The 12,870-nt window shown below is 39.6% G+C and overlaps 1 protein-coding gene across 2 annotated transcripts in view; it reads left to right on the plus strand.

Annotated features, from left to right (window-relative positions):
* The window catches only part of EP300 (EP300 lysine acetyltransferase), a 73,394-nt gene that overhangs the window by 8,756 nt on the left and 51,768 nt on the right, over positions 1–12,870 (plus strand). The gene's annotated exons all lie outside the window — the stretch shown is intronic.

Raw genomic sequence — 12,870 nt, forward strand, 5'->3', positions numbered from 1 at the left:
ATGGTCAGGGAAAGAGTAGTGCTAGTGACACTGCAGAGGATCAGTAGCAGGGAGGGAACCTAATGGCAGGAAGACCTAGGGTTTGTCATTTATCTCTTGAAATGCACTTATCATTTGTCTTTGTAGTTTTTGGTAAATTGTAGTTAACAAAGTGAATTGATTATTTTCTTAAGATCCAAGTTTTGTTTACCAGTTGTCATACATGTAGAAAATGTAGCAGATTTTTTTTTAAAAGTCACGCTCCCCTTTCTCTTTACAGATAGACAATTTCTAGGAGACTTTTTTTTTTTTTAAGAGATAGTACGATAGTTTCACCATCTAGGATCCCCTGTAGGCATTCCCTTGGAGCAAACCCCAATTAGGCAAACAAATCCAACCCTCACTGCAAAGCTTCTCTCAAAATGTACTACACTCGGGCTTTGCTGGTGGCGCAGTGGATAAGAATCCGCCTGCCAATGCAGGGGAACACGGGTTCAAGCCTGGCCCGGGAAGATCCCACATGCCGCGGAGCAACTAAGCCCGTGCGCCACAACTTCTGAGCCTGCTCTCTAGAGCCCACGAGTCACAACTGCTGAAGCCCACTCGCCTAGAGCCTGTGTTCCGCAACAAAGAGAAGCCACTGCAGTCAGAAGCCCGCGCACCGCAACGAAGAGTAGCACCCACTGCCGCAACTAGAGAAAGCCCGCGTGCAGCAACGAAGAGCCAACACAACCAAAAATCAACCAATTAATTAATTAATTAATTAATTTTTAAAATGCATATTTTGAAAATTAACCTGTACTTTTGCCCTTTGGCTCTATTAGCTTTCACAGTTCACCAGCTGCCAACATGCAAAGCTATGTGATCCTGTGAAACTTAATATTGATTATCATCTTCGATCAAATTTGTATATAACCCACAGGTTGTTACCAGTTGTTGTTTTTTGGTTTTGTTTTTTTTGGCTGCGTTGGGTCTTCGTTGCTGCAAGCAGGCTTTTCTCTAGTTGCGGCGAGCGGGAGCTACTCTTCGTTGCAGCGCGCGGGCTTCTCATTGCGGTGGCTTCTCTTGTTGCGGAGCACGGGCTCTAGGTGCACGGGCTTCAGTAGCTGTGGCTCGTGGGCTCTAGAGTGCAGGCTCAGTAGTTGTGGCACATGGGCTTAGTTGCTCCGTGGCATGTGGGATCTTCCCGGACCAGGGCTTGAACCCGTGTCCCTTGCATTGGCAGGCGGATTCTTGACCACTGTGCCACCAGGGAAGCCCTCGTTACATTTTCGTAGTGTCCTTCAAATTCAGTATTGTAGTTTTAAGTGTTTATGTACCTTTTCTTCCTTGATAGGTGGGTTTTTTATGATTAGGTTAATTCTGCTTCATCTACAGAGTATTAAATACCATTTCTGAAATAAAGTACTGGATGAAAGTTAGGATGGTTATTTTAACCTGAGAAATTCATGAAATTTAGAAAATCGCCTCATTTTAAAGGCCACGGTGTTTTAAAACGTCATACTTTGTTAATTACCCAAAACAGCTGAGTTAATGTAAGAGTAGAAGTGCCCTAAACCAATAAGGAGAGATCTTTGTGAGATTGATAGTTTTCATGTCTAGCCAAACTGTTTTCAGAATTATTAAAGTTCTGTACATTTGACTTTCATCTCTAATCCTTATTTTTTTAAATCTCAGATCTCTGCCCACCTCATCACTCACCTGGCTCCCCGTCCTTTGAATTCCTTCAATTGCTGTGGCTCAGCTTGAGTTGTTCACCTGTCCTCCTTTTCTCCACTCTTCACTTGTCTAGTTCCTACTCGTCCTCTGGTCTCACCACTGGGATGAAAGAAAGGTTTTGAGATCCGTAATGTTCATTTTTTAAAAAGCATTTTTAATGCCACAGAGAAAACTAACTGAAAGGAGGAGAGTTGATGGATGAATTCTGTCTTTTAAGTGGATACTTGAGAATTGACTAGTTTTAGAATAATTCTTATGGGTATTTTGCTTAATGTACACAGTTTAAAACCCAACTGAGTTTTTATTTGAATTCAGCTTACCTGAAGTACAAAAATAAGCCTGTTTATTCAGCAAATAATGTTTGAGCCTTCTGAATGGGAAAAAAATTTGTAACTGGAAGAGGTACTGTTATGCAGTAGAATTAGATTTTGAGCCAAAATTATTTGTTTTGCATCCTAGTTTGTAACTTTTAAAAATCTTTTTTTTATACTCAGTGCAGTATTTGGGATTATATTGTTAGTAATCCTAATTTTGAATGTTATACTTCACTTATACATTTCATGGTGGGAAATATTTGTCTAATTTCTCATGTATCGTGGAATTGTCTTGATCTTTTGATTTTTTTGGAAAGGCTAAGTGAGTTGAGTATTTATTTTACAAGAGATGATATAGCTAAATCTGCTGTGAGGACCACAGAACTAAGAAGACACCAAGGGTGACCTACAGAATCAATATGTAATAATGAAAGGATGTTTTGACTCAATACTAGTTTCCCACATGCTCAATCCAAATTCATTTTTGTTTAAATTATCACATTTCTAATACACAGTTCATTGGATAAACCTAATGTATTATGCTAAACTTTCCAAATAAGATTTAATTCTGTCCTGTCAGTCACATTTTATGTCACCGTGTTTGGACTGAATGTACACTCAGATGAAGAAACTTTCTTTTTTTTTTTTTTTTTTTCTTTTTTTGGCCTCTCAGCACGGCACGCAGGATCTTAGTTTCCTGACCACGGATCAAACCTGCACTCCCCTGCAGTAGGAGTAGTCTTAACCACTGGACTGCCAGGGAAGTCCCAAAGCAACATTTTACTCAAAGTCATTTTGTATTTGAGCATCTGGGAACCATATATGGGGATTTGTCAATAAACTATTTGGTAGAAGTAGCCTGCGGATGATGTTAATTAGTTGATATTTTAGAAAGTAAGCAGGAAATGTCTTACTGGAGATAGTGTGAGTTTGTTCATTTCAAGTTGTTTGTGATAACTGTCTTGAAATGTTTGTCATAGGATAGTTGAAAGGTAATGGGATAAATTTCAGATTTGTAAATGTCTAATCAAAGAGAAAGGGGGGGTCAGCAAATCAAATATGTAAGAACTCACCTTAATATCTAGAAGAAGTACTCGCTGTCATTTATTTTCTACTTCCTACTTCTCAGTCCATTGCAGCCTGGCTTTTGTTGTTACTAAATATCTCCTATTATCTATATTTAGTGAATTTTCTGTTGAGCATGGAACACCGCTAACATTTCCTTCTTGGAAACTGATTTCCGGGATTCCTGGTGGATGGGCTGGGGAATGTTGAATTTTAGCATCCTTTGCAGGTTAAGATCATGTCCCTTAAATACTGGCATTTCTAGTGGTCCCCTTAATGTCTGATGGTGACTTAAGCTCCACATTTCTCTCTCACATTGCCATGTATTCCTCTGATTGCCCATATGGATAACTGCACTCTTAGGTTATCCAAGCCAGAAGCTTAGGAGTCATTCTTTTTTTCTCTCCTTAACTCCCTAACTATAGTCAGAGAGTCTTTTGATTGGCCTCTTTGATGCCCCTTTAGCAGCAGCCTCCTCACCAGTCTCCCTGACTCTAGACTTGTCTGTCCAATTTATTCTTCATCTTGTTTGTTTCAGTGGACTCTAATAAATGCAGATTTGTTCATATCATATTTCTGCTTAAAATTCTTTAGTAGATCAATTTTCTCTCTACAGTAAAAATCCCAAGCTATTATGTGTAGGACCCTCTAGGTTGCTTCTTTTATTTGTTGAACATGTAAATTTTATTCAACTGATCTGAACTAATCCCTATGAAGAGCAAGTTGAGATGGGGACCTGAGAAGGGGATTTATTTGAACCTTTATTTTTTCCCCTTTCCTTGAACAAAAAGGAAGAACCTGAGGAGCTTAGTAAGAGGGGTGGATTGAGGCTGGTCAGTACTAAAACCCACTGTTCAGTAGGATTTGTTTAAATTATGGCCTTTAAATTTCTAATTATTTTTCCCTTGCATCTTCATACATATTGCTTTTAATTTGAGACTTGCTTTTCTACTAGTTTTAGACCATTAGGTTTTATTTGCTATTTATGACAAACTGGTTAAATACATAGTCTCTTATTTTTAGTAGCCTTTTTCCAATATGCTGCTCGTGAGCTTGCGGCCAGGTTTTTTTCTGGGAAGCCCCTTGCAGAAGGACCTAATGGGGAAAGATTGGAAATTTGATGGCTAAAATAAAATCCACATATTAGGTTTTTGAGCTTTAGTACTCTTAATCCTACCAGTATAGAATTGATTATTTACAGTTCGAGTAGTTCTTCTTAGTCTGGAAATACTTAAATTTTGTTTAAAAAATTGTTTTCTCAGTTTAAGAATGTTTAGAAAAGTTATAGTTCTCATAATGTTGAATAATCTAAAACAGCTGCTAAAAAATGAAGTCTGTTTGCTTACTTACATAGAAAGAATATTCGACTGGGATCCAGGGACTTTATAATAGAGTCCATATTCAATAACAAAATAGTACAGTCTTAGGGAAGCCAGTGATGCATCAGTTACTGCATCTATAATATGAGAGAATCAGTAATTTTCAAACTTGGGCCCTCCCTGGGAGGGGCAGTGTTCTAAGAGGCCTGAGGAAAATCCATCTTCCTTCTCCCAATTCCTCCTCACGCAGTATGGTTCTGCTTTTTATTCTGTCTGTGTTTCCAAATAAACACTACTAGATGATCCTAAAGGATCCTTTGCTCTGTCCCACCTGGTGTGTATAACTTTTAAAAAGGGGGTTAATAAATTTACACATTTTTTATAGACGCATAATTTATATGCTTTAGAATCTATTAAAATATTTAAGACCCATCTCATTTGTTCTTAAAACAACTCTATGAAGGAGGTAGAATAAGTTTTACTGCCTTTTGATAGAAGAAGTAACATGAGCTCACAGTTGGAAAGTAACTGGTAAATGAAGTCAGCTTGTAGAATTGGGTTTAAATCCAGGTACTTGGACCCTTTGAGCTGTGCCAGGTTAGATACCAGTGATGGCTGATGGCATTTAGGAATCGTAAATGTCCAGAACTTTGAGGCACAATCAGAACAGCTTAGGAGTAATAATGACAGTCAGTGATATCAAATGAAATAATAAGGTCTGCTTAATCATGGGTCAAAGTATATATGACTTTTTTACATAATCTTCCAAATCTAATTAATATAGTCATTGAAAATTACAAGTTTTTTTTTTGTTTTTTGTTTTTTGTTTTTTTAAATTTATTTATTTATGGCTGTGTTGGGTCTTCGTTTCTGTGCGAGGGCTTTCTTCTAGTTGCGGCAAGCGGGGACCACTCCTCATCGCGGTGCGCGGGCCTCTCACTATCGCGGCCTCTCTTGTTGCGGAGCACAGGCTCCAGACGCGCAGGCTCAGTAACTGTGGCTCACGGGCCCATTTGCTCCGTGGCATGCGGGATCTTCCCAGACCAGGGCTCGAACCCGTGTCCCCTGCATTGGCAGGCAGATTCTCAACCACTGCGCCACCAGGGAAGCCCGAAAATTACAAGTTTTAAGGAAAGGTTAAGAGAACTTTTATAAACCACCAATCAGATATAAATAATTATAATATTACAATTGTAGAATTGCTGGAAATGTTTATTATCAAATTTACTCCTTGAGCATGTGCTAGGTGCTATGGGAAATGTAAATGTCTGTTAAATGAGACCCTTATCTTTCAAATACTTATGATTTGGTAAAGAAGTAAGATGCACACAAATACTTAGCTATAACAAAAGATAGAAGATATAAAGTGCATAGTTGAGGTTGTAGCAAAGTGAGCCATCTTAGGAAATAGTATTTGAATCTGTCTTTGAGTTGAAACCTGAGTGGATCTTTTGTAGTGGACACTACAGTTAAGTCTGTTGAAAATACAGAATTGCCATTAAAAAACAACCCTATAACCTTTATTGTCAAGGTCTACCAATGCCAGCCTTCCTGTCTGCTTCATAATGGAGCCTAACTTTTTAATGAGATGTTAAATGTTTTGCATAATAAACATGAAACAGCAACCAAGTGCAGCAGATTTGGCTGTAGTACAGGTTAAATTAAAGTCCTCAAGACTAGGGCCTGGAGTAAGACTTTGGTATTACTGAAGTTGATTTCTCCTCAATGGACTCTATATATGTGGCTATTAACTACTTCTGAGGTTGTTAGAGGATTAATGAGAATAATACAGTTATTGAGGAGCCACAGAGACAATGCCTGACACACTGAAAGTGCCTGATAAAAATTTGTCCTCATTATTATGAGCTAGTCTTATCTCTTAATAGAGTGATGATTCCACTAAATAATAATAGAGGTAACATTTTCGTAGTGCTTAATATATGCCAGGCACTGTTCCAAATACTTACATTATTAACTCATTGAATTCTCACAAATAACCTATGAAGTGGGTACTTCCCTGTTACACAGAGGTGGAAACTAGGTTCTTCTGTGTATACTTTAGAATCATCTTGTCTGGTTCTTTGAAAAACTGTTAGAATTTATTGATTGATTGATTGCCATGTTGGGTTTTCGTTGCTGTGCGCAGGCTTTCTCTAGTTGCGGCAAGCGGGGGCGACTCTTCGTTGCGGTGCGCAGGCTTCTCATTTCAGTGGCTTCTCTTGTTGCGGAGCACGGGCTTTAGACATGCAGGCTCAGTAGTTGTGGCTGGCGGGCTCTAGAACGCAGGCTCAGTAGTTTTGGTGCACAGGCTTAGTTGCTCCACAGCATGTGGGATCTTCCCGGACCAGGGATCGAACCCTTGTCGCCTGCATTGGCAGGGGGATGAATAACCATTGCACCACCAGGGAAGTCCAAACTGTTAGAATTTTGATTGGCATTGCATTGAATCTAGATCAATATTGGGGAAGCATTGATGTTCTTATATAACATTGAGGATTTGTACCCAGACACTTGTGATTTTGTGATGTTATTTTATTTATTTAGGTGGTCTTTTTTTGGCTGTGTTGGGTCTTCATTGCTGCACGCAGGCTTTCTCTAGTTGTGGTGAACAGGGGCTGCTCTTTGTTTTGGTACGTGGGTTTGTCGTTGCGGTGGTTTCTTTTGTTGCAAAGCACGAGCTCTAGGCACGCGGGCTTAGTTGCTCCGCGGCATGTGGGATCTTCCTGGACCAGGGCTCGAACCCCTGTCCCCTGCCTTGGCAGGTGGATTCTTAACCATTGCGCCACCAGGGAGGTCCTGTTTAGGTGGTCTTTAGTTTCACAGTTTACACATATTTTCTAATAACGTTGTCAGATCTTTTTCCCCCCTATTTTAAAAATTATTTCTAATCATTTTTTGCTCATGTATAGAAGTACAATTTAATTTGTCTGTATTTGTGGTATGTTCAATCACCTTGCTACCCTCTCACTATTTCTACTTCTTTGCCTTGGATTTTCCATGTTGACAGTTATATCATTTGCATACAATAAGTTTTGTTTCTTCCTTTTCAGTCTTGACTCATGAGTGTTTCTTATATTATTTCTTTGGCTAGAGACTTCAGTTCACACTGAATAGAAGTGGTTGTTATGGGTATCTTTGTCTTGTTTTGATGCTAAAGAGGCTACTTTTAATGTTGGTCCATTATCCATATTTGCTGTCAGTTTTTAGGTTTTGGAAGAGACCTTTTTATCAGTTTAAAGAAGTTCCCATCAGTTTTTTTTTTGTTTGTTTTAATTTTTATTTTATATTGGAGTATAGTTGATTTACACTGTTGTGTTAGTTTCAGGTGTACAGCAAAGTGATTCAGTTATACATATACATATATCCTTTTTCCCATCAGTTTTTTTTTATTAATTGATTTTTGGCTGCGTTGGGTCTTCGTTGCTGTGTGCAGGCTCTCTCTAGTTGTGGCAAGCGGGGGCTACTCTTCATTGCGGTGCACAGGCTTCACGTCATGGTGGCTTCTCTTGTTGTGGAGCACGGGCTCTGGGCGCGTGGGCTTCAGTAGTTGTGGCACACGGGCTCAGTAGTTGCGGCTCTCGGGCTCGAGAGCGCAGGCTCAGTAGTTGCAGCCACGGAGCAACTAAGCCCGTGGCCACAACTACTGAAGCCCCCCTGTTCTAAGGATTGTGCGCCACAACTACTGAAGCCCATGTGCCTAGAGCCTGTGCTCCACAACAAGAAGAAGCCACCACAATGAGAAACCTGTGCACCACAAGGAAGAGTAGCCCCCGGTCACCGCAACTAGAGAAAGTCCATGCACAGCAACGAAGACCCAATGCAGCCAAAAAAAAAAAAAAAATTGTGATTGGGTATTGACTTTTATCCAGTGCTTTTATTATAGTCATTGAGATAGATCTAATGTTTTCTTTCTCCTTTGTTACTACGGTGAATATGCAAACCCCCTCCTTCTGGATTCCTGAGAAGATCCCAACTCGATCATGATATGACATCTATAAAACACTGATAAACTTGATTTGCTCTTCTTTTTTTTTTTTTCTTTCTTTTTTTTTTTTTTTTAAAGGATTCTTGCTTCTGTGTTCATGACTTCCTTTTCTTTTACTGGCCATGTGTGGTTTTTAGCGTATTTCTATTTTCTAGAAGTGTTTGTATAAGGTTGAATTGTCTTTTCCTTGAAAGTTCAGTAGGACATGCCTGTAAAAATATTTAGATCTGGTCTTAATGGGAAAAATTAACCAATGAGTCTTTAATAGTAATAGGATTATTCGGCTTTGTCCGTCTCCTTTTAAAGTTTTTTAAATGGGATAATTCAATTTAGTAGAATAGTAGAAAGAACTCCCATGTGCCTGTTACTTCAAGTTACTGATCATTTTGTCCACCCCCCCACCCTTGTTTTTTTCTGCTGGAGTTCTTAAAAGCAAATCCCAGACTTGTCATTTCACTAGAAATACTTAAATATATGTCTCTTAGGACTTATTTTAACTTAACTATGCTATTGTCATACCCAACAAAATTAATAATTTCTTAATATTACTCACTATTCAGTCTATATTATCCTGATTCTCTTCAAATGTATTTCCAGTTAGTTTGAATCAGGATCCAAATGAGGTATGTTTGGTTGTTGAATGATAACAGCTTCTCTCGTTCTCTTTTTTTTTCCTTCCCCCTTTTATGCCATTGATTTGTTGGAGAAGCTAGGACACTTATCCTATGTAATTTCTTTTTGATTGAGGTTTATTGAGTATTTTATGAGGAATTTATTCATTTTTCTCTCTTCAGGTTTTTTGTGTGAAATTGATTAGTAGGTCCACTTTCTCTTTTTATTTTCTTTTTTCCTTAACTTTCCCAGAAGTTTATCTTTTATTCCTCTCTTCAAAGAACCAAATTCTGATTTTGTTAATAACCTCTCAGTTCTATCTCCATTTTTCTATTTTGTTTAATTGCTTTTATATTTGATCATCTTTTTCTTACTGTTCTTTTTTTAACATAATAACTTGGATACTTGTTAATTTCAAGCTTTATTTTCTAACATAAACCTTTAAGTTTTGTTTTTGTTTTTTTTTTTTATTTACTTATTTATTTATTTATTTATTTATGGTTGTGTTGGGTCTTCGTTTATGTGCGAGGGCTTTCTCCAGTTGCGGCAAGCGGGGGCCACTCTTCATCGCGGTGCGCGGGCCTCTCACTATTGCGGCCTCTCTTGTTGCGGAGCACAGGCTCCAGACGCGCAGGCTCAGTAATTGTGGATCACGGGCCTAGTTGCTCCGCAGCATGTGGGATCTTCCCAGACCAGGGCTCGAACCCATGTCCCCTGCATTGGCAGGCAGACTCTCAACCACTGCGCCACCAGGGAAGCCCAACCTTTAAGTTTTGAAATGTAGTATTTTTACTATTTCTCAGTTTGTGATTTCTCCTTTATCACTTATGTATGTGTGTAGTTTTCTTTTTTCTTTTTTATTAATTTTTAAAATATTTATTTATTTATTTGGTTGCACCAGGTCTTAGTTGTGGCAGGCAAGCTTCTATAGTTGCAGCTCGCCGGCTCCTTGGTTGCAGCATGTGGGCTCCTTAGTTGTGGCATGTGAACTCTTAGTTGTGGCATGCATGTGGGATCTAGTTCCCTGACCAGGAATTGGACCCGGGCCTCCTGCGTTGGGAGCACAGAGTCTTAACCACTGTGCCACCAGGGAAGTCCCTGTGTATTTTTGATTTTTAAAAATTTTTTTTTTCTTTGGCTGTGCTGTACGGCTTGTGGGATTTTAGTTACCTGACCAGGGATTGAACCCAGGCTCTCAGCAGTGAAAGCACAGAGTCCTAACCAGTGGGCTGCCAGGGAATACCCCATGTGTATTTTTTAAGTTTCTAAATAGGTAGAGATTATTTTTATTTTTTCCTAAATGTTTAATACCAAAAAGATGCTGATGATGGAATGTTTCCTTGTATACTCCAGGGGAAAAGTAGAATGCAAAATCGCTTAAAAGTATATATGGGGACTTCCCTGGTGGCACAGTGGTTAAGAATCTGCCTGCCAATGCAGGGGACACAGGTTCGAGCCCTGGTCTGGGAAGATCCCACATGCTGCGGAGCAACTAAGCGTGTGCGCCACAACTACTGAGCCACGTGCCACAACTACTGAAGCCTGCGCGCCTAGAGCCCGTGCTCAGTGATGAGAAGCCACTGCAATGAGAAGCCCACGCACTGCAACTAAGAGTAGCCCCCATTTGCCGCAACTAGAGAAATCCCGTGCGCAGCAATGAAGACCCAACACGGCCAAAAATAAATAAATAAATAAATAAATATATTTTTTTAAAGTATATATGATTCCAGTATTGTGAATTATGTAAATAGAAGGAAATGATGAAGGAAATATATCATTATATTGATATTAAGCAGTTGCCTTTTGAGTAGTGATGTCAGGTAAATTTTATTTGAAACCTTATTCATATTCCACAACTATTCATAAGACATTTTATTTTTATGATGGAGGGGCACATGATTTTTCCAAAGGAAAGAGAATTAATTCTGTAAAAATCTGGACTCTAAATCATGTCCTGAGATCCTGGGATATAATTCAGTTCAACTAAAATATGACCAGTTGCTTATCTCTGTTGGGCATTAGGCAAGGAGTTGGTATGTAAGTGGTAAGACATGTTATTCCCGGAGTTACAGTCTGGGTGCATAGGTGGGGTGAGGGGTGGTGATGGGGAAGAGATGGCAGGAGAGGAGGAAAGATAGACACACATGTTCATTTCAGTGCCATGATAGAATGCAAAAGAACAGGAAGGACACATAGAAGAAGAATTGTACTTATGGACCAACACGATCATTATTAAAGTGGTATCTTGTCTTTGATGGATAGGTTATTTTTTTTTTTTTTTTTAAATGTGTTTCACTGCCTAATAGTTAACACTGACAATCCAAGGAATGAGCAAGTGCTGGGAGAAAATGCCCAAGTGGGTTTTCTTCCCTAGATGAGAGAGACTAGAGATTTCTTATTTTTTTTTTAAATTTTATTTATTTATTTATTTATGGCTGTGTTGGGTCTTCATTTCTGTGCGAGGGCTTTCTCTAGTTGCGGCAAGCGGGGGCCACTCTTCATCGTGGTGCGCGGGCCTCTCAACTATCGTGGCCTCTCTTGTTGTGGAGCACAGGCTCCAGACGCGCAGGCTCAGCAATTGTGGCTCACGGGCCTAGTCGCTCCGCGGCATGTGTGATCTTCCCAGACCAGGGCTTGAACCCGTGTCCTCTGCATTGGCAGGCAGATTCTTAACCACTGCGCCACCAGGGAAGCCAGATGGGTTATTTTTTAATAGGATTATCAGTTGTGGATTCAAGTATATTTAATTTTTAAATACCCAGAAGTGCCCTTTTAATGTTAAAACTACTTGGAGAATTAAAACTCAAAACACCTCAATCTATATAATGAGTTAGTACTGTCAACAGGTCAACCAGGGACAATTTTGCACCTCCAGGGAACATTTGGTGATATATGGAGACATTTTTGATGTCACAAATGGGTTAGAGCTACTACTGGTATTAAGAGGAGAGACCAGGGATTTGCTGAGTATCTTAAAATGCATAGGACAATCTCCCCTTCCCCCCAAAGAATTATCCAGCCTAGAATGTTTAATAGTGCCAAGGATGAGAAACCTAGGTTAATCCATAATTTCTGCATCCTCTTTCTCAGGGATGGGGCAGAGGTGGAATGGTAGTGGTTTGTCAGTTGTTGAAGAAACTAGAGGCATGGTTTTTGTATCCTGTTCAGCTAGATTTTGGTTAAGGAAAACTAATCTGTAGTCTGAAGTCAGGTCAAAGCAAATTCATTCAGCTTTGTGGCAGGCACTGTGTGATGGGAATTTGGTAAAGAGTGGTAAGCAGCTCCTGTCTTCCTGGAGCTTACACTGAATGGTTTACAAAGGGGAGATCTTTTTTATCAGTTGTCTTTGTTTATTATTATATTTTAAATCTTTTGTTCTGAATTTATTTTGTGTATAGATAAGCTATTTTAAGCTCTTCTAAGGAATTCTGGAATAGTATACAACTTTTTAAAATTTTAATCTATTTATTTTTTATTGCTTTGGGTCTTTGTTGCTGTGCGCGGGCTTTCTCTAGTTGCGTCGAGCAGGGGCTACTCTTTGTTGCGGTGTGCAGGCTTCTCATTGCGGTGGCTTCTCTTGTTGCGGAGCACGGGCTCTAGGCACATGGGCTCAGTAGTTGTGGCTCGCGGGCTCAGTAGTTGTGGCTTGTGGGCTTAGTTGCTCTGCACACATGTGGGATCTTCCCAGACCAGGGATCGAACCCGTGTCCCCAGCATTGGCAGGGGGATTCTTAACCACTGTGCCACCAGGGAAGTCCGGTATACAACTTAATTGTGTTTCTTTTTCATGACTGTCAATACAAACTTTTGGCAACTCATGTAATGGGGGTTGTACTAAGATGTATTCCTCTTTTCTCTGGTCTTATTTTAGGTACAG

Source organism: Balaenoptera borealis, assembly GCF_965194805.1.
Source record: "Balaenoptera borealis genome assembly, chromosome: 13".
NCBI classification, from domain to species: Eukaryota; Metazoa; Chordata; class Mammalia; order Artiodactyla; family Balaenopteridae; genus Balaenoptera; species Balaenoptera borealis.